The sequence below is a fragment of the Dermacentor silvarum genome, chromosome 9 (genome assembly GCF_013339745.2).
Source record: "Dermacentor silvarum isolate Dsil-2018 chromosome 9, BIME_Dsil_1.4, whole genome shotgun sequence".
Taxonomy (NCBI): domain Eukaryota; kingdom Metazoa; phylum Arthropoda; class Arachnida; order Ixodida; family Ixodidae; genus Dermacentor; species Dermacentor silvarum.
This window is the reverse complement of record NC_051162.1, coordinates 85,405,157-85,424,690: the sequence shown is the minus strand read 5'-3', so window position 1 is coordinate 85,424,690 and position 19,534 is coordinate 85,405,157. Positions and strand designations below refer to the sequence as shown.

General features: G+C 47.7%; 1 long non-coding RNA gene across 1 annotated transcript; it reads left to right on the top strand.

Annotated features, from left to right (window-relative positions):
• Nucleotides 1-524: 524 nt before the first annotated feature.
• Nucleotides 525-19,202, top strand: LOC119465352 (uncharacterized). The gene is made up of 3 exons (XR_005194833.2): nt 525-817; nt 15,316-15,425; nt 16,104-19,202. It is a non-coding gene; the product is annotated as an uncharacterized LOC119465352 (long non-coding RNA).
• Nucleotides 19,203-19,534: the final 332 nt, after the last annotated feature.

Sequence of the window (19,534 nt, the reverse complement as noted above, 5' to 3'; positions counted from 1 at the left end):
TTTGTTCACATTGACGCCGAGTCTCTGCCGTACATCTTATGCTTCAATGCACTTAATCATCCCCTGTCCATTGCCCGTCGGTGCACCGCCGCGCCTCGCAAAACTAACCAGTAACTACAGCGCGCCGCACCAGCCTTGCCCGAGCGTCGCGCGTAGGCCGGGGACTCTCTTTTTGGCGCGAAAACTAACCAGTTGCCCTCGCCGCCCGTCGGCCGTGTTTTCATCGGCCGGGCGCGGGCACGCGACGCAACGCGACGGCGTCCACGCGTGTTTTTTCAAACTGGCGCGCCACTTTCCTCTCTCGGAGCAGCGACCGATGGACCGGTTATGCCGCTTCCTCGTCCTCGATCGGCTGCCTTCTCTCGCCCTCTACATTCGGATACCCCTCTCCGAGTAAGAGGAGAGAGAAAGCGAGGTCGCGTCGGCGGGAGAGGAGGCGAAAGCCAATGGGTGCCCGGGACTCCCGCTTCGAAACCGGGGGCGCCAAACGAATCTGGCGCGCGCGCTCACACCGAACGCGTGGAGGGACCCAGACTGCCGCATCTTCTCCACTGACGTCCATCAGCTGCTTTCGCCCCGTTCGCCCGCACGATGGGATCGCCGCACGGAAGCCGAGCGTGCCGGCGATTGTTCGACGACGGCGAGGACCGGGGCACGAGGCGAACCCTGGACAAGATGCAGGAGGACAGCTCGCGAGCCTGGAACTACGACTTCGGCCGAGACCGGCCGATGCAGGGCCGATTCCAGTGGCAGCGCGGCAGCGACGACGACAAGAGGACGCAACGTCGGTGGGGCAGCGACGCGTCGCCGGGCTCAGGTGAGAGAGACGCGCCTCGCGTCAGGCACGTGCGAAGCGCGCCGCGTCGCTTGCTGGGCGCGCAGTCGGTCGCGTGACGTTGAATTCCCCCCCCCCCCCCCCCCCGCCTCCCCCGCTGCATCTCGGCAGGCGAACGGGTTGTGTGTTGCGCGCCGCGCGCGCGAAGGAAGCTTCGGTTCGAGATTTCTGTTTGCGCGCCAAAAAAATCGCCGCCCTTTTCTTCCTCTACTTCTCTTTCTATCTTTGGCGCATGAGCTTTTTCGTCTACTTCCGTGTCAGTATTCTGGTGCGCCTCAGTCACAGTGTCGTGGAAAACAAGGTTGCCAACGTTTGTCGAAATGAGCCACGTCGATTCTAGAGTCCAGGTTGAGAACGGTATAGTACGCGGAAGACGTGCTGAGTCTGGAGAGTTGCAAAAAAAAAAAAAAAAAGTTGTGCGGTGAATTTTATCACCGACTGCAACCACCTGCAAAGAGAGGTGGCTGCAATGTGATTTTCGCGTGAACTCGGTTATTCATGCACGTGTAAAGCCAGAAGAAGCATCAAATAACGGAACGCCTTCTAACCATAACAATGCGCTTTACTAAATAAATAAATGTACCGAAATTCCCTTAAACATTCGTTTCATCCAGAGACGTCTTTAGAACTATAGTACTGCAAGCGCAAACTTAAGCAATTACGGATCAGTTGATTTATGCGTGCCAAATGCACGTATGCGCGGTGAAGAAACCCTGCACGACTGATCAGAACGAACAATTCTCCCATTAAGCGTTGCTCATTTCAGTGCTAGCAGAGTTCTCACTTTTGCGTGCTTGCGAAACCCCGCCCCTCTCTTATCGTACCTTTCTCGTTGTGTACAGCTCAAAAATTCTTAAAACGTCTCAGCTATTCACGGGCATTCATCAACCACGAGAGCCGAATGCAATCTAGATATCGCCTAGTACTCGATGCTCGAAATCCTCAGTATCCCTATGCTTGTCCATTACATGTATAAACCTCAGGTACAGATGCACTTCTAAAAGCCCATGGCATACTCGGAACAGGGGCACCCGACAGGTGCGTTTACTTCTTCTTTTGCCTCCTTACTTCAGAATAGCTTTGGAGGGTGACGTCGCACCGCCTTCAGTCAGGAACACCTGCTCGAGGCGGCCGAACAACCAATGCCGTTTCGAGACGCTCGGCGCGGGAGAAAAAAAAAACCACTAAAAGAAAAAGGCGGGAAAGGCCGCCGCCAAGACTCTCTGGCTCTTCGCGGTAACCCGTTACGGCCCCGAGACGAATGGGGCAAATTTTGGCGGGAAGCGGAGGTGGCCGTCCAGGAGGGAGGGAACGAGGACCTCCTCCCAGTGCAGCGACGTCGACGCTGGCGTCGTTGCTTGGCGAACGGTGCGGGGTCGCGCGCGCCTCTTGCCCGACCGGAATTCAAATGATGCGGCATTTCATAGCGTCCGCTTCCCTCGTAATCGACGACAGAGGGCATGATTCCATTGGCCGAAAGGGAATAGCAAATCTTGGTAGGCGCAGATGAACCGGCCGGGTAAAATTTGGAGGACGCTTAAGGCTTCGCCTTTAAGAGTGGAACGTGATAGCATTCAAGGATCCTTGACTGCTTCTCACGCTTCCCGGTAACTGCAGCTTATGTAACCGTAATGTTTACCGGGAAACACTGGCGGTGAACGCTATGCGCCAAGGTGCGCTTTGTGTAGAAACGCGGCCTCTTGCGTGGGCCGACCTTCTGTTGTTGTTTCGCACTTTTATTATTTCAGTCTGAGAAGATTTAACATAAAAGGCATGCCCTGTCGGTGTTCTGTTTCATGACATTTGTTTGTGGGCTGTCATTCTCAAAATTCACAGGAATAACTTTTTACAGAATGTAAGGCAAAGTGCGAGCAACTTTGGTGGTAAAAGAAGTATTTAGTGTCTACGGAGGGCCTGCGTGGTTGTGGTTCGGAATGATGTTTCGCCAAACGATGGTCGGCGCGGACACTGGATTTTTTGCGACACGGGACCCTTAACGCTGTCGCGTTAAAATTGGCAATCGTAAGCTTTTAAACTAGTGAACCTCGACTTCGTGGGTTTGCATGGCTTCGGAACATTGAAGGGCTGTTGTGGGTAACGGAGTTTCGTTATAAAACACTTCTCTGTTCTTGTAATCTTTTAAGTTTGTGTTGCAGTTCGCGTCTCACTGGGTGTGCAAAATTCACGTTATTTTGTGGTAGATACCCACGAACACAGCCAACTGGAATAACATTCAAACTCATTAAACAATGAACTGGCAACGATTGTCGAATGGTACGTGTCATTCTAACAAGTTCTATCAACCCTGCCAAAACTCAATGACAATTTTCTGAACGAGTCAAAGAATGCTACCTTACATACCTGACATAACATCACCTCGCAGTCTTCGACAATATGTCATTTTTGAACATCAAATGAAGTTCTAACCTAAATTTTTCTCAACACACTGCCTTCATCAAGCAAAAGTCTGCATTCACAACTCAAGAGCGTGCTTTTCCAAAGATGCGTTATTATCCTTATAATTTGCTTTCAGTCATAGTCACGTCACTTACGGTATTGTTTCTTGGGGAAATACTTATTACTGCCATATTTCGTCTATTCAGCACTTGCAAAACCAAGCAATACGCATTATTACTAACAAGCAGTTTTTATGCGAATGCTGATTCGTTACTTAATGGGAACAACATACTCGTGACGAGATTATTCAGGTATCACCTCATAATTTTTTCCACAAATTACGTACTAGAAAGATCTCACACGAATTCGTTGATTCTAAGTATTTTGTTACACACGGCACTAGGTTTGCACGTAACTCCAGTTTTCTACTTCCTATGGTACATTCCTATAATGGAAGAAAGGGCATCGTCGTTCAATACTGCAAAACTATGGAATGATTCACCCAACTTCATCAAAGCTTCATCATCCTTTCATGTATTTAAATAGGTCCTGAACCATCTTTTCATGTAAAATTAAGTTTACATCGCTCCTTATACTACAGTGTTTAATTAATATGTATTGTTAGTATGTTGCCATAGTTACATAAAGCTGGTAAAGCTGCAGCTATAGCATTGTATATGTGTTCAATTTTTCCTACAATCTATTTCGTACCATTGCGCTTGTTTCTTTTTTTGTTTTTGTTGTTTATAGGGTTCCTTTCTTTAATTGCTGGTCTTCTCACGTGTCTCTATTTTTCTTTTAGTAACCGAGGGTCGCGTTGCAGTTTTTTACTTTGGGACTCCCTCGTCTTTATATTATCTGTAACCTATTCACTGTATGTTAACGAATAATAAACTTAAAGTGAATAATAAACTGAAACCGAAAAAAGACGGTTGTCAACGATAAAGCTAAACGTTTCCCGTAATGATCTACGTTAAAGCACCGCTGCTCGCTCTTCGGCGTCTTAGTGTAAGATCCAGTCAAACCGAGGAGAGACACGTTGCACCCAGCTGCTGCTATTTTGGGTACGCGATAAGGTTAGTCCCTCAATTCTACTCCGGTGGCCGCTGTGTAAGGCGCGGCCGCGTGGGCCCTATTCCGAAAGCGATCTGTCATGGGGACAGAATGCGCCGAGTGCTGATAGCTTCGCGTGTACGTTGTGTTCTCGCCGCTTAATTAGCGCTGAAGCGAGAGGCAGCACGAAGGTCAATTCGGTCGCTGCTGCAGCCGCGCTTCCTCACTCCAGCGTTTTGACAGCGAGTTTCCGCGGTCATCGAGTGAGATGTGTTTATGTTTGCTTGAGCGCGCGTGACACCACGCTTGTTAATTTAGTTAGTATGCTTATGTTTACAAGTTTATGCGGCCGATAAAACCACTATCCTTACTTTGTATAGCTGTCTACCAATTTGCTATTGCAACCGATGCTTCGCCTTCCAGTCGAAACTGCGACTTTTAATTTATAAACACCAGCAATCACTGAATTGAAGCCTATTTATAGCGAACACAATCTTTAACAAAGTACTGCTGCAGTAGAGATGTTTTCTTGTGCAGGAGTACAGAAAGTGGTCTTTATATAGAAGTTCATATTATCACATGAAATTAGTATAATTACTGTATTAAAGCTGTAATACAGTCATGGTTTCGTTTTAGGTGTGCTTCGCTACAAGAAAAATTATATATGTGGGTAAAATTGAGGCTAGGTATTTCGAGAGGCGTTTATTTAGTATACCCGAACCCGACTTCCCATACACCTGTTTCCAGTGCTGCCATATCGTCCAGGATACCACTCAACATTTTCGAAAACAGCAACGCAGGAACGCTCCCCGTGTTATCTTACCTCCGCGATAACCTTTCGTTCCTTTGCACTCGGAAGGTTTCCGAAAAATGCGGCGTTTACTATACCTCGTTTTATCTTTTCCCTCGCTCAGCAAAGGAAAAAAAAAAACAATCGTGCAAGCACCGGAGCGCAAACTTGCTCGAGCGCGCTAGACATAGTGCACCGAAAGCGAAAGCGGCATATCTCGAAGTCAGTCGTGCTTGTAGCTCCGCAACACTTTCTCCCTTTTCGACGTAATGAAAAAGCCTCGCGTGTAACGCTTCACGGCTCGACGGACCTCAAAGTCTTCCGTTTCGGTCGGCCGCGCGCAGCATCCTTTGCGAAACGGAGCGAAGCGGCCAGAGAGCGCGCTGACCGGCGAGTGACCGACCGACCGACCCCCCTTTCTCGAGAGCGTGCCCCCACCACCGAGCTCGATGGCCCCCGGACGTTGACTCGGCTGCCGCCGCTACGGGGCCAACGCTGCCGCTTACCGTATACTCATCCCCCCCCGCACCCCCCCCCCCCTCGTGTACTCACCTCGCCAAGCGGGTTGTTCCCTCGCGCGCGGAAATGTCGCGACCATTGCCCCGCAGTGGAGCGGGAAGCCCGCGCTTTCTCTCAACCTGCAGCAGCCTCAGCAGCATCGCCAACATCTTCACCCCCCCCCCTCCCCTCTACATCATTCCGCTGTACGCAACCAACTCACTTGCTTTCGTTCGGCAGGGAACACGCCTTCAACCCCCCCCCCCCCCCCCCCCTGGCGGCAGCTCGTCAACCGGTGATTCGGGCGTGCGCGCTCGCATGACCCCCCCTTCCTTCCGAGTTCTTGAAGGGTGCAGCCACCTCAGTGTGTTCGGTGAGAGGCCCAAGATGCCCCTAACCTCACACTTGCGATCGGGGGCAATCCCCTCTCCCGCATTCGAGTGGAAGGGCAGCGGAGGAACTGCGGCGATGACCTGCCTCCTCATGTTTACAAACACGAGCGTGCGCTTCGCCTTGTGGTCCGTTCGGGTGGTTAACGCCCTTGCTGCTGGTGCTGCTGCTTTCGCGAGAGATCTTGAAGCCACCTGCTAGCTATGGTGGCGTCCCCTCGTGGGTGTCAGGAAAAGGAGGTGCTATCGCTTAGGGTGATGCTGAAGACGGCGTGTATAACTGCGCCGGTAATTAAGGCCCGTAAAGGTTTCGTTCTGTTTAGAACAAGGGCATGAAGGTGATAATATAGCCAAGCTTCTGCCTGTAACTTCCTTCGACATGCCAGAATGCCCATAGCTTCAACGTTGCAGATTCATACCTTTGTCAAAATCTCACTGCCCTTATCGTAACTTTTTCGTGTTTTAGGAGTCTCCTCACCTTGGGATAACTGAACCATATTGCTCCGTGTAGTTCAACGCACATTTTTCATTAAGCCTGCTCGGGAACTCTGTGTCTGATGAAATCGAAATTTGAGTGGATAAGAATCTTACTACTTGTCCGTGTGGGACACACCTTCTGATAATGAATTCCTTCACATATTACTAAAACGTTTGATTCCAGCTTTTATTTACTGTGGAAGTTTTGTATACAATCACATTTTCCGGATAGCGCGAGCGTAAATGGATTTGCTTATTGCTTTAGTGGGGTCATGTAAGAAGTCTTCCTCTGCAAGCTAAATCATGCGTCATCTACAGATGTACAAATTGAAGGGCGTTGTGAATTTCCTCAAGTTACCTGATTGATGTAAACCTTTATGTATTTGCGCCATCCTACTTATCCACAGGCCAAACTTTCAGCTGTGCTTCGCCCATAGTTTTCAACGAATAGTTATCATTGTGCCCCAACTTCAGAAACAGATATTGCCGTTTTGACAACTTGCAGCAGTAAGAAGGTTTGAAGCTAAATTTCGTATCATTCGTCTTGCACCCCACAGCATAGAACCTCACATAGCTTCCGTTTCTGCTGTGGGAAGACATGTTGTGTGCCAACATGCAGAACACGGGCTTCACTTTTAGCTCACGCATTTACAAAGCATACACGTCTGTCTGTCGCATAACTTTCTGTTCATTGACGTGTAGAGCCTTTGTAATCATATTTGGAGCTACTGCTTGAAGCGTTGCGCAGTCCTGAGCTCGCGAACAAGTGGTATATAGGAGAACACGCGAGCTCACTGCCCTCGACATTTTAAGGCGCCACACTCAATTGCTTCCTGGCTGCTGGTTTCGCAATTCGTGAAGCAACACTGGGTTTCTCCCGGCTTCGGTCTCTCGTTCTCTCATAGGGGCTAATCACCCGTCTCGCTGCCGGCAGCGAACAACCACCTCGCGTGTTCGCTGGCGCTTCTCTACCGACCATTGCTGTTCCTCTTCCGGGAAACAATGTACGAGCTTCTAATACCTACCAATGCCGTGCGGCCGCGTTGCTTCCCCGCCACTTCTTACGTCACTTGCGCGGTACGATCGTGACTTCCCGGTTGATGCGGCGCATGCTCTGTTGCAACGCGCGCACTGGCCGCAAAGAAACGAGCGAGGCGTGCCCCCTATAGTATACATAACCTCGGCCTGCCCATGCCGCCGTGGAACAGAGGCTGAGTGCACGCCCACGGGAAATGCAGCTGCCGACCGTCGCGTTCCGCGAATATGAATCGCGGACCCGTTCGCGGAAGACGCCATGCCGACGACGACGCAGGCGTGCGCCATGGGCCCCACGGTCGGGGTGCGCCTTGGATTCCTCGCTGGGGCGTGCGCTTGCATCTTGTCCCCGGGGCGTCGTTTGTGGGGCCGATTCCTTGTCGGGTTCGCGCTCCTGCCAAACGGCGCTCGTAGGCTCGGGAGTGCCTGCAAAGTGCGCGGAAAGACCCTCAATTTACGAAGTATACCCTATGTGCGCGCAAGCGGAAGCAGTGTACCGAATGTGGCACGCCTTTGTGTTGAGGCCTGAGAGAGATCTCGGCAATCTCGTAGGTATACTGCGAAGAGCGCCAAATTGAGAAAGAAATGGAGGCAGGAACGAACGAGCACGAATAAAACAAACACCCACACGGACGTGCAAACATACTTTTTCTTAGCGTTTATTTTCTTCTGGCGTGGCTGCTCTTCCACGATAATATTAAACTGCCCACCTATCTGAGCACTCGTCTTCAATGTGTGTTGTCTGCTGCGAAAGTATGCTTTTTTTTTTACCTTTATAACCAGAAATGCATGGCAAAGGTATTTCGTAGTGTCGTATCCTGTCTCACGCGGTGAAAAAAAAAACGCAAAGTGCATAAAATGAAATAGACTCATTTCTGCGGCAACGAATGCTTTCTAATGTCGCATGCAGATGAAATAGATGAAGGTAAATGATGTGGGCAGTGCTTGGAAGACATTTTGCAGCACTGCTTGCAATAGATCCTTCAGAAAAGCGCCCAGCTGGCACGTAATACATGTTGCCCAAAATATGATCACTGACACATTGATATACTGCTTGTTAAGGCGCAGCTAGTGCGTCTTCCTTGCTTTCGTGGAACCCTTACTAACACATCTCAACCGCGAGTACAGTAACAGCGCACCAGCAGTAAATAGTCACCATTGATTAATGTGCTCGACTCCATATATTAGAAAACTGTGTATCGCGGAAGAGCCAGCATGAAAGTTTTCCGAACGGTCTAAATTGATGCTCCTGCAAACTACATTTAGACATGACTATCCGTAAATTGTTCGACGGTTATGTTTCTCCTTTCATTTCCAATATGTAACGATTGCGGAGTAAAAACGCGATAATTAATATAGTGATTGATAAGGTATGCTTGCGCTCATCGTTAACTTTGATGCAAGTAATCAACACGTGCAACACAGAAGCTAACCACTTACAGTATATGGTAGTGGCGGCAGGAAGAAACATGGCTGTGGCTGGCAGCTCACAATGCCCTGTGGAGATTATAGGAAAACTAATTCGCCATATGCACTTCGATCTCATTTAAAACAGGCGTCGTGCACACGTTCTTCACAATGGCTTTCTTTCATTTGTTATAAATACGGCCGGAAATGCTGGAGTTCTACGGATCATAAATGGATTTCAGAATGTCCATGCGGTATCGTAACAGTTCAGCGCACTGTTTCTCCATGTTCCATAGGGTGCGACGAAGCTAGCGACACGGAGTCCATCTATAGTCCTCTCAGCGTTTCATTGCAGACAGAAAGAGCTCGCTCGGCAACATGAGCAGAAGAGTGTTCCATCGCGTGTGCACAAGAACTAGCGTTCCCGGAATGACATCGGATAGTGCTCAAGGCAAGGGACGCCTCGCGCATTTCTTCATTACCGCGAGAGACCGAGCTGATGGAAACGAGTAGACACATTTTCGCGACCCTGAAAAAAAGATCAGCCAGGCACCAGACGTGACAGACCGACCCCGCTTTGAGCGAAAACCAACATCATCACCACGGCTGTTGGGTCTCGGGGAGTGCGCTGCCAAACGCCGTGGTTAAGTCTGTTCCGACTATGTATACTTCGTGGCGTACTGCACATGCTCTTGATAATCATAACCCGATGCGTCCTTTCCCCCCTCGATCTTGCCTGTAGCAGTGCAGGCGAATGTAACGCTATGCTCACCCGACTCCTCGCTCCACCGCTCTCCCTCTCTCTCTCAGACACACTCGCTCAAAGGAGAAACGGAGCGTGCCGGTCTTCAAGGGCGCGTGGAATCGAAGGAACCAGGAGAGAGGGCAGCCCCCACCAACCGGGCAGAGGGGGGCCGAGGGGGGTAGGCGTGCGTCTTGCTTTCGGGTGGGGGAGGAACGGGGGGAAATGGGGGGGTGAGGGGGGAGGCGGGGGGGTGCACGAAGCTACCGCACATTGCAGGCCAGCCCAGCAGCCGAGCGATCTTATCCAGGCAGGCGCGTTCCCGTCGCGTGCTGCTTGCAAGAGAAGACGGAGGGAGCGATCAGTGCCTGCGTGAAGGGTGTGTGTGTGTGGGGGGGGGGGGGGACGTGGGGGGGGGGGTACTGATAGCGGAGGGGGGCGCAAGGGGGTGGGGGGTTATAAGGCTGCTGTGCCGAGTGGCAGTGACGTGAGCATGACGCGTCCCCGGGGACGCCCGGGGAAAGCCGGGTGCACCGACCGGTTGGCGGCTGGCTGCTGCTGCTGCTGCTGTGCCTGTGTACAAAACACGGCCTTGCCCTCCTCCTCCTCGCCCCCCCCTACTCCTCTTCCTTCTCCTCCTCGCGTGCCCGGGGGCCGCAGCGGCAACCAGTTCGCGGGACGAAGTCGCTGCGTTTGCAGAAGCGGGGACACCTGCTGCTGCTGGCGTGCGCTCGAGAGGCTAGCTCTGTAGTGGTGGTGGTAGGCTTGCGCGCGCTTACGGGCACCTATTACAAGAGCTGAGAGCGTGCGTCTTGCAACGCGCGTTCTGATGCACCTATTCCGATAAATATTCGCCTCACGAAACGGCCAGCCACCGCACCATTGTCCCGCGCGAGGAATAACGGATATCTTTAATGCGAGGCATTCTTTGCGAACTTCAGGCGGGGGACTAATTTGCGGTGCTTTAGGAGCTTACAAAAAAAACTGTGCGTCATCGCGCAGTGATAGCCTGTCAACGCTCACTGGGATTACGTTATGGATTTGCTTTCTGCTTGTGTAGATTCGCAGTGGTGATTGTTCTTTTTTTCCTTCACTTGATTAAAGTTATTTTGCGTGCCTGCTAGTTGGCTTGCGTGCCGTAATTCGGCTAATACCTGCAGTATCGGTCACCCTGCATGACGGATATAATTATTGTGAGAAATTATAATAGTTGGATAACTCACGCAACACCGCACTGGTATAATTTTGAGCGCGAATGAAACCATAAGATTTCCAGAATGCAGGAGCATTGCAAACTTGATTCGAGCGGTAAATCGTTTTATTTTTTGTTTTTCTTTCCAGAACTTTATTTAAGCATATGCAATACAAAATACATTGCGAATTACAATCTGTGATGGCTTATGCATTGAAACAAGCACCGGCACCAATGTTCCGTATTCTCGGCAAAGTAATCGTGCGCAGTACAATGCATTTGATGCGTGCCTCAAATGTGCTTCCTGAACTTCTTTCCTGTAGATTTTCACATGCGCGCCATAAATAATTTTCTTCACTTTAATATCGCTGTTTATGATCTGCTGAAGCATTGATTTTTAATATTTACCGCAATGCGTACGTACCAAGTCAGGTATCACGAGTGACGCAACACGATCGAGAGCTACTGCGGTGACATCTTTAGGTTCGCTTAGGGCAGTCCGCAATTTTATTTCGTGGTGGCCATGGAGCCTATGCAGAGGAGAAAGTGCGTGCCAGCGACGCCTTTCATTTACGTCCACCTGTAAGTAGACCGGGAGCAGTTTTGCGAAGCCCGCTATGGGTATATACGAACCGTAATGGACATGTGCAGCTTTTTCTTTTTTTTTTTTAAATTGCAATAACAATTATATGGACACTCCAAGCGAATGTTTCTCGTCGTTGTCGCAGTCGGCGTCGCTGTGAGGTTCCGTATATATTTAGGTATATGTATGCTATATACCAAGCCGTGCTATATGACATGCGGTGGGTTATATTGCCACACCATTAAATCACTAAAGTTGCTCATACCAGGTCTTATAATCCTGACAAAATTATTCCTCGGGCCTTTGAGAATCGCAGCCCACCAACGAATGTCATAACACAACACCGAAAGCGCATGCATTTTATCGTAAATCTTCTCAAACATAAATATTAAAAGTGCGACACAATAACAGAGCTTAACAATGGAAATGATGTAATTTTATTGGCGCGGCTGTGCACGACCTCCGGGATCGGCCCAGGAAAAAGGTTTCATACATACCCGATACAGAAAAGTGGGGGCAATGCCGCTAAGAAATGCGTTAGCTTCAATCAACAAACATAAATAAAATTGTCCAATTGCAGGATTAAAACAGAGGACCCCTGCACAACAGCTCGTTGTTACTTAGCGTACGTTTACTTCAATTCATACTGCCACTACAGCTACGAGTCTTATACTTCGCATATTGTTCTAACAGGTTGCTATCGCATTCATTGCATCGCCCATATGGCGAAACTGTGATAATTTTTTTTCCCCGCAGAAGCATTTCTCGTCTGGAACCACACACACGCGCGCGAGGGTTTCGCACGGACATCTTGATCTCAGTTAGCCAGAGCTCGTATCTTTCGGCAACTTGTCGCACCGGCGCAGCGCGCATCAGGGAGGCGGGAGTCGTACACCATCGGCCCAGCCGAGGGGTATCCCGACGAGAGTCACCACACCATCGCGTGGCAGGTGCCCGCGAGGGGGAGTTGTTTCGCTGGTACACGTGACGGCCACATGGCTTCGCCGAGTGTAGAACAAGCGTGGTTGCTCGCTACTCGGGAAAGACTGGACGGGAGGGCGGTGTTGAGTTAGTGCAGCAGCTCCCCGCCGCTACTGCAGCAACAGCCGGGCGTGGCAAATACGAAAACCAGAATCGAAGCAGCACGCTAGCAAAAGGTTGCGGCACGGAGGGGGGAGGGGGGGGGTGAGAGGACGGGAGAGGGATGGCAGAAGAGGACGAAGCCAGGGCACAGGTGCGACGTCTCTCGTGCTCGCGTCGTCGCTGGCTGACGAGGCGTCGTCGTGTGCTTCTCTGCGGCTGCTGAGGCGAGGGTACGATGAAGAGGGGGACAGGTTTGCACGTCGAGAGAGATGGGTTGCGGTGGGGGGCGAGAAGGAAGGTTGGGTGGGGGGAGGGGGGGAGGCGACCGTTGCCAGCGTGTCCCCGGCCTGAAGGGGGCCCCACTCTGCCGCCCTCCCTAATGATGGGCCGCCGCCGTCGCCCCGCCAACCGGTCCCTCGTGAGCCCGGGCGGACCCCACCAACCAACGGGCGCCCTGGATTTGCCGCTCAGCTGCGTCCCGCGAGGCTTCAGCACTGCCGGCTGATTGCAGCGATCAGCTGCGCGAGCGAGCATGCTCTCGCGAAGGCCGTGAGAAACCGAGGGGTAGCTACGGGCGTCGGGGATGAGACTCGAAGCGCGCACAAGAGGCTGCTGCGGGGGGCTGTAACTGTCACAGCAACGCTGGGACATCAGCGTTATACTGGTATACTCGGATTGATGTTGGATGCGCCACAGAATTGTTATCACATGTTGCATTGTTGAAATGACGGATAGCTCCAAATACAGTTTTCAGATTTGAAGCCCAAGTGCACTGGCTGCTTGCATTCTCGAGGGACATTAACCAACAGGAAGACCTTGGCGGGCTAATTGGCGCATTTCTGTTGGCGTGATTACTGCGCGAAAAATATATACAAGGAGGACAAGTGCAGGTCCCCTAAATGTGTTTGTGTGGTTGTGTCTTTTTCGCGCAGCCAATCATGCCCATAGTCACTCGAATGTATGTACTATTACGTTGAAAAATATTCGCGCACGCTCTTCATCGGCCATGTCATGCTGAATGCACCGGTTCTTGGCAGACAAATAAAAATGAGAAGCATTGTGCTTTACTTAGTACAAGGAAGAGAGACGGGCCGCGAATGCCGAAGGCTGCTGACTTCCCGTGTTGCGCTGATTAGCTGTCAGCCTGTAGTGAAATTAGTAGCCGGTCCCGTAACACGGCCATGGCCCATTAGTTTCATCCTCATAACAAGGATCATTGTTTCTTTTAACAGTGATGATGACCAAAACTGCAGTCATCAAGTGTAATGATAATGGTCAAAACTGCAATGTCTCTGGCTGCGTGAATAGTAAAAAATAAATAAATATGTTTTGTCTTATTCATTGCACACATGTCTGTCTTATGGGTTTTCCGCACAATTACAAACAAGGCAACATGCGTTCACGCCACACCCGAAAGCGCGCTGTCTTATATCTGAGGTGACAGAATTATAAATAAGATAGGTTTATGCTAACAGCAGATACGCATGAGAGTAGCACAAGCGCACTCGCCTGCTGGATTTATTCGTCGCTCCTCATAATTAACCGCTCAATAAACAGTGATCGCTTTAGTGTTTCATCGATGTATGCAAGCACAGTACCAGACAAGAATTCTCGTTCGGCCTCTTTTCCACAAGCGCTTTTTGATTAGCTGCTTTCCCCCTTCCAACTGGTGTTGAGATTAGAAGAAAATATTAATGAAAATTCAGGATCGCCAAGAAATCAGGATCGCCAAGAACAAGAATTCAGGATCGCCAGTCAGCCTCTAGTGTCTGTAAAGGAGTACGTTTATCTCAGGTCAATTACTCACAGGGGACCCTGATCACGAGAAAGAAATTTACAGAAGAATAAAATTGGGTTGGAGTGCATACGGCAGGCATTACCAAATCATGACTGGGAGCTTACCACTGTCGTTGAAGAGAAAAGTGTACAATCATTGCATTCTACCGGTACTAACATATGGGGCAGAAACTTGGAGGTTAACAAAGAAGCTCGAGAACAAGTTAAGGACCGCACAAAGAGCGATGGAACGAAAAATCTTAGGACTAACGTTAAGAGACAGGAAGAGAGCGGTGTGGATCAGAGAATAAACGGGGATAGCCGATATTCTAGTTGACATTAAGCGGAAGAAATGGAGCTGGCCAGGCCATGTAATGCGTAGGATGGATAACCGGTGGACCATTAGGGTTACAGAATGGATACCAAGAGAAGGGAAGCGCAGTCTAGGTCGGCAGAAAACCAGATGGGATTATGAAGTTAGGAAATTTGCAGGCGCAAGTTGGAATACGCTAGCGCAAGACAGGGGCAATTGGAGATCGCAGGGAGAGGCCTTCGTCCTGTAGTGGACATAAAATATAGGCTGATGATGGTGATGATGATGACGATGATGATGATTAATAAAAATATCGCTTTACGCGGAAGACCCCCATAGGTTTAATCAAAATTCTTGAGTTCCTGGAATTCATTTTTCAGTACGATGCAGCCGGAGCATTCTATGCGGTTCTTTTTTATGTGGATAGGATTAGACATCACAGTTAATTGCTTAGACCAGAACTGATGGACGAAAAGATATGTGCATGTAGACATACATAAAGGTAAACGGCCAATGATATGAAACATATTTGTGACTTTCTGTCAGGGTCCGTATCTTTTTTTTAAGTTTATGATGTCCGTCCACTAAAAGCTCCTCTTGACTGCCCATATTTTGACATGTCTAGCATCCACAGAGCAATCGTCAAAGCTGTTTCAACATCATTATAAACAGTGATAAATAGTAGCATCAACAATAGTAACAATAACAGTTACTAATGAGTCGTATTTCCCTTTATATTTTCCAGATTCGCACAGACAGAAAGATAAGGGCTGTTCCTTCAAAGGAAGATGTGACGATGTCCTCGGGCGCTCTGAAATAACGGGGAGGACTCCGTATTGACCCCCGCTGACTACCGTAAGTAAAAGCTGTTATTTTGGACCTTCGGGGCAAAAAAATGTAACAGTTGAAACACAATGTTACAACATTCCTTACTGCACCGAGTTGAGTGCTCCACTAAAATATTTCGACAAATAACATTTTCTTCTTTCTCAACGCTATGTTTGGTCCCAGAGATCTAGAAACTGCGTCGACACATTTTACCTAAATGTCAGAATCCGACTGCAGATGAGGAAATATATGTAGACTAATTATTTCCACGTCTATTCGTCTATCCATGTAACTATGTTGCGAAGGTAAACTCATGTTTCAAATTCTACGAGTCATTAGAGGCTTTGAATTTATACTATCTCCCAACATATCGCTTAGTGCCCCTTCATTTTTATGTTCGAAAAAGCAGCAATATTGAAGTGAGCGAAAATGCCATTTAGGTCAGAAGGAAGTCCAACTATTAGCCAACAAAAGTTATTGTTCGGACCACGGGCTATCTATACATAATCAGAAATGCAGTATTGTGCAAAAATTGCAATACGATCCAGATATATTAATACAGTTGATAATGTCTTATGGCACAAGGTCAAGATATATTTCGTGCCAGAACCTGACTCGCATCAGAAAAAAAAAAGTCATCTTATTTGCCAACTTGGTAGGATACGTTGTATTTTGTATATATCGGTTTATTTTTGTTCATTTCAGGTTAACGGAAAACATGGACTCTCCAGACAAGACAAGCCACGCAAGCTCGTCTTCACTGGTTTCAAGGCACCACAGGTGTTCATCGACTGAAAGCATCCTTTCTTGATTGATATATTTGTGTAGTGCTTCTCGCTATGAAAGAACCTGTACAGGATCGTCCCTGCTGCCACATAATCTAAAACTGCCGTGGTAACTAACTAGAGCTTCGCTGTAACCTGTACGATCCTTTGTTGAGCTAGACTGGCATCGCACCTAGAACACTGCTTCAGAACGTCTATATTTTATACTGCGGCAATAGAACAGCATAGACAAGTGCATTTAACTATCGTATCTAATAGAGTCACTATCGTAGCGTTGTAACTTCTTGACCACAATTACGCCATGGAGATCTACAATCCATTCGGTCTCTCGAACTGCGTTCCAAGCAAATATTTTACACTGTTCCTAGAGAGAATATATTGGCACGATAACTACAATGTGCAATATCCCTGCGTCTAAGACAAGCTTCCACACTAAGTATAGGCGATGCGTCGAAAAGGCCACCACGAAAAAGAGTTGCACTACATCGAAGAAGAAAGGAGCTGCTTGATTCAATTTGCAATGAAAACCCTTCGTAAAGCTCTGCTCTATCTTTTTATTATTGTTATTATTTGTTTTGATGCAGTGCACTATCCGTAAAAAAACATGCTCAATGTTTGTTCTCTACGATATAAAGGGAGAAATACGCTGTCCTAAGGACACTACACGTAGTGCTCGACAGAGACAGTTCATTATAGAAAAGTTAAGCAAAGAGGGCTTTGCAGGCGCACATGCTCTTGCGTACAGCGTATAGACGATACCTATAAGATACCCTAGAGTTTACACGAAGTCTGTCGCGCACTGCCATTCTTTTTTTTTTTGCAGCCGTCCTGTCCGGACGACGCAGAGTTATCAGATGACCAAACTATCACTCGTTTCTTTATTGACACAAAGAAACATGGTGATCGTAGTGGAATATGACATGTATATACAAATTTCTTATTTACACAATTTTTTTTATTTTTGTTCTCATCAGTATTTTAATGTCCGTTATATTTATGCAATCGGATGGGCAATGTTTTTATTGAAAATGTGTACAAATCAACAACGATCTCTGAGGCATTCGCCAGAAGATGGCCGCTTCCTGACAAAGTGTTCTCAGTGATAGTCTTTTGTAGCCTGAGCACGTACTTCAATTAGGTGAAATAATTATTCTCTTTCGAATGCTCAAACACTACATCAGTCAAGTTTGTGACTTTCCCCATCTATCTTTAGCAGCAAAATCAGCGTGACAACGTAAGAGGAACTTGTTTGTGAAGCAAAATAGAGCTCCCTGTGCTCAGGCTTCATGTTCCCTGTCTACATTTTTTGTTCTATGAGTGACCTTCTTCACGCGATGCCTCCAACCTGTGAAAACTCAATTTGTACAGCTATATTCTGAAATTTCGAGAATATATGAGAATACTCGGTAGAACTATTTTTCTAAGCATAGGCGTCAAAATAAGCGTTATTAACTGCCAAAGTATGTTTTGTTTGTTTGTACTTATCGGCTGGTGCTGGTGGAAGGTGGTGATATGTAGAGTGCTCTATAACGCACAGGCGTTCACATTGTATATCCCTCACATGTTATAATCATTACGCCTCCTGTGCTCGTTGTTTGTTTTTCCTCTGTTGAAATCAAGAGATCGTTATATTGTCAAAGCTAAATTATCGGCGTCGTTCATGCGTCCTTATAAATTGTTCAAATGGTCTCGTGTTGGGCAAATGGCAAATGGTCACAAGTGTTCCTTGACAGCTCGGCAATGCAGATATGTGCTCCCGGACGCTCTGCCTCGTTTCGATGCGGGCCACAAGAGCGTAACCTAGCGCGATTTCTATAATTGTAACTTTGGTAGCGGTTCAGTGCATTCATGATTTCTTAGTTTCTAAGCGCCAAAGGAGAAATTGCATATTTTGCTCCACTACTTGTATTCCTTATATGGTGTGGGCGAAAATAAGCAGACATCATGAAATTAGTGCTACGGCGCAGCTAGTTGGCTCCATTATACCGAATACACGATCCTTTTTATTCGAATGTACACTAACGTCTAAAATATGCATCGCAAGTTCTTGGTTACTGAACCTCGGCTTAATACCGCTAACATTTTCCCACTTGAAATTTTTTTTCTTTTTTCACCAGTATCGAAAAAGCAAATGTGACATTGCTGGATCAGTAACACATAAAAAATTCGGTATTTCTCTGCCTGCTCCTTGATATAATGTTTTCCTTCTAAGTCTATGCATAATCAAGAGGCATGAACATCAGCCGCTTTGTTCATTCCAGCAACAATAAAACGCTAAGTGCTCTTCAACATTAGACCGTAAGCCCATATCGCTTATTTAAGTCAATACTATAAGTACTTCGATCTCGCTATATGCTGTGAGCAAATTCCGCAGTAACTGGCTATGCCAACTGAAGAACATGTCGCTGGGTCAGCTGGTAATTCATCTTGGTAGCAGCTTTAGAGCGCAAAGAAACACACTTGCTTACGCGCACAAACACCCGAAAAAGAACCCGCCTTATCACAAACCACTCGTGCGACAAAGGGGGTCCTTTGTGTGTGTGTGTGCGTGTTGCGAGTGTATTTTCTTGTGATCTCAAGCTCTTACCAAAACACCAACTGAACTTTTTTTATAAACGTGGCCTTTCTGTCATGTGCTTGTAAAAAAACTTAATCATTGATTTTTATGGTTGTACATTCTTAAATACTGCCACAACAGAGAGCAGTAATAGTTTTATTTTATCTTATGTCGCTATGTGGTTTAACATCTTGTCGTACCGTGCAGCGCTCGCTGACTTGAATGTGATACCGCATGCATCATACTTCACATGATAAATATTATTCATCAACGATATTCATACTTTGTCATCATCGTACTTGAAACTTGGGACTTCATTTGTGTTTGCACATTGTATTGGTGAAGAAAATTTTCTTGTACGTTATTGTTCCGGTGACCATCTGAAGCGCATAAATATTCTGCGCTACTATGTATAAAGGTGTTGAATTTAGCTTGCTATCGTGAGAATAAAAGAATTCATTAGGCCTTCCTGGTGTGCCTGTTTCCTTCTTTTTTCTTTCCTATTGCCCCGATTTCTGATTTAGGTCTTGTTTATTGTGTCACTCAGTCTCAAGCAATGATCAAAGTAGAAATGGCACAGCAAGGAAATCTGTGTCCGTGATTCTTGGCTAGTGGGAAAGACGTAAATGTTATAAATTATCTAATAATAAATCACATATTATGTAATTGAAAAAAAACATTAAGCAGAAAATTGGCTTTTGTCACTCGTACGCACTCCTTCAGCCTGAGGAATTACTTTAAACGTAGTTATATTCGAGCTATTCGTTTTTCAATCAGCCTGATACTGTTCATCA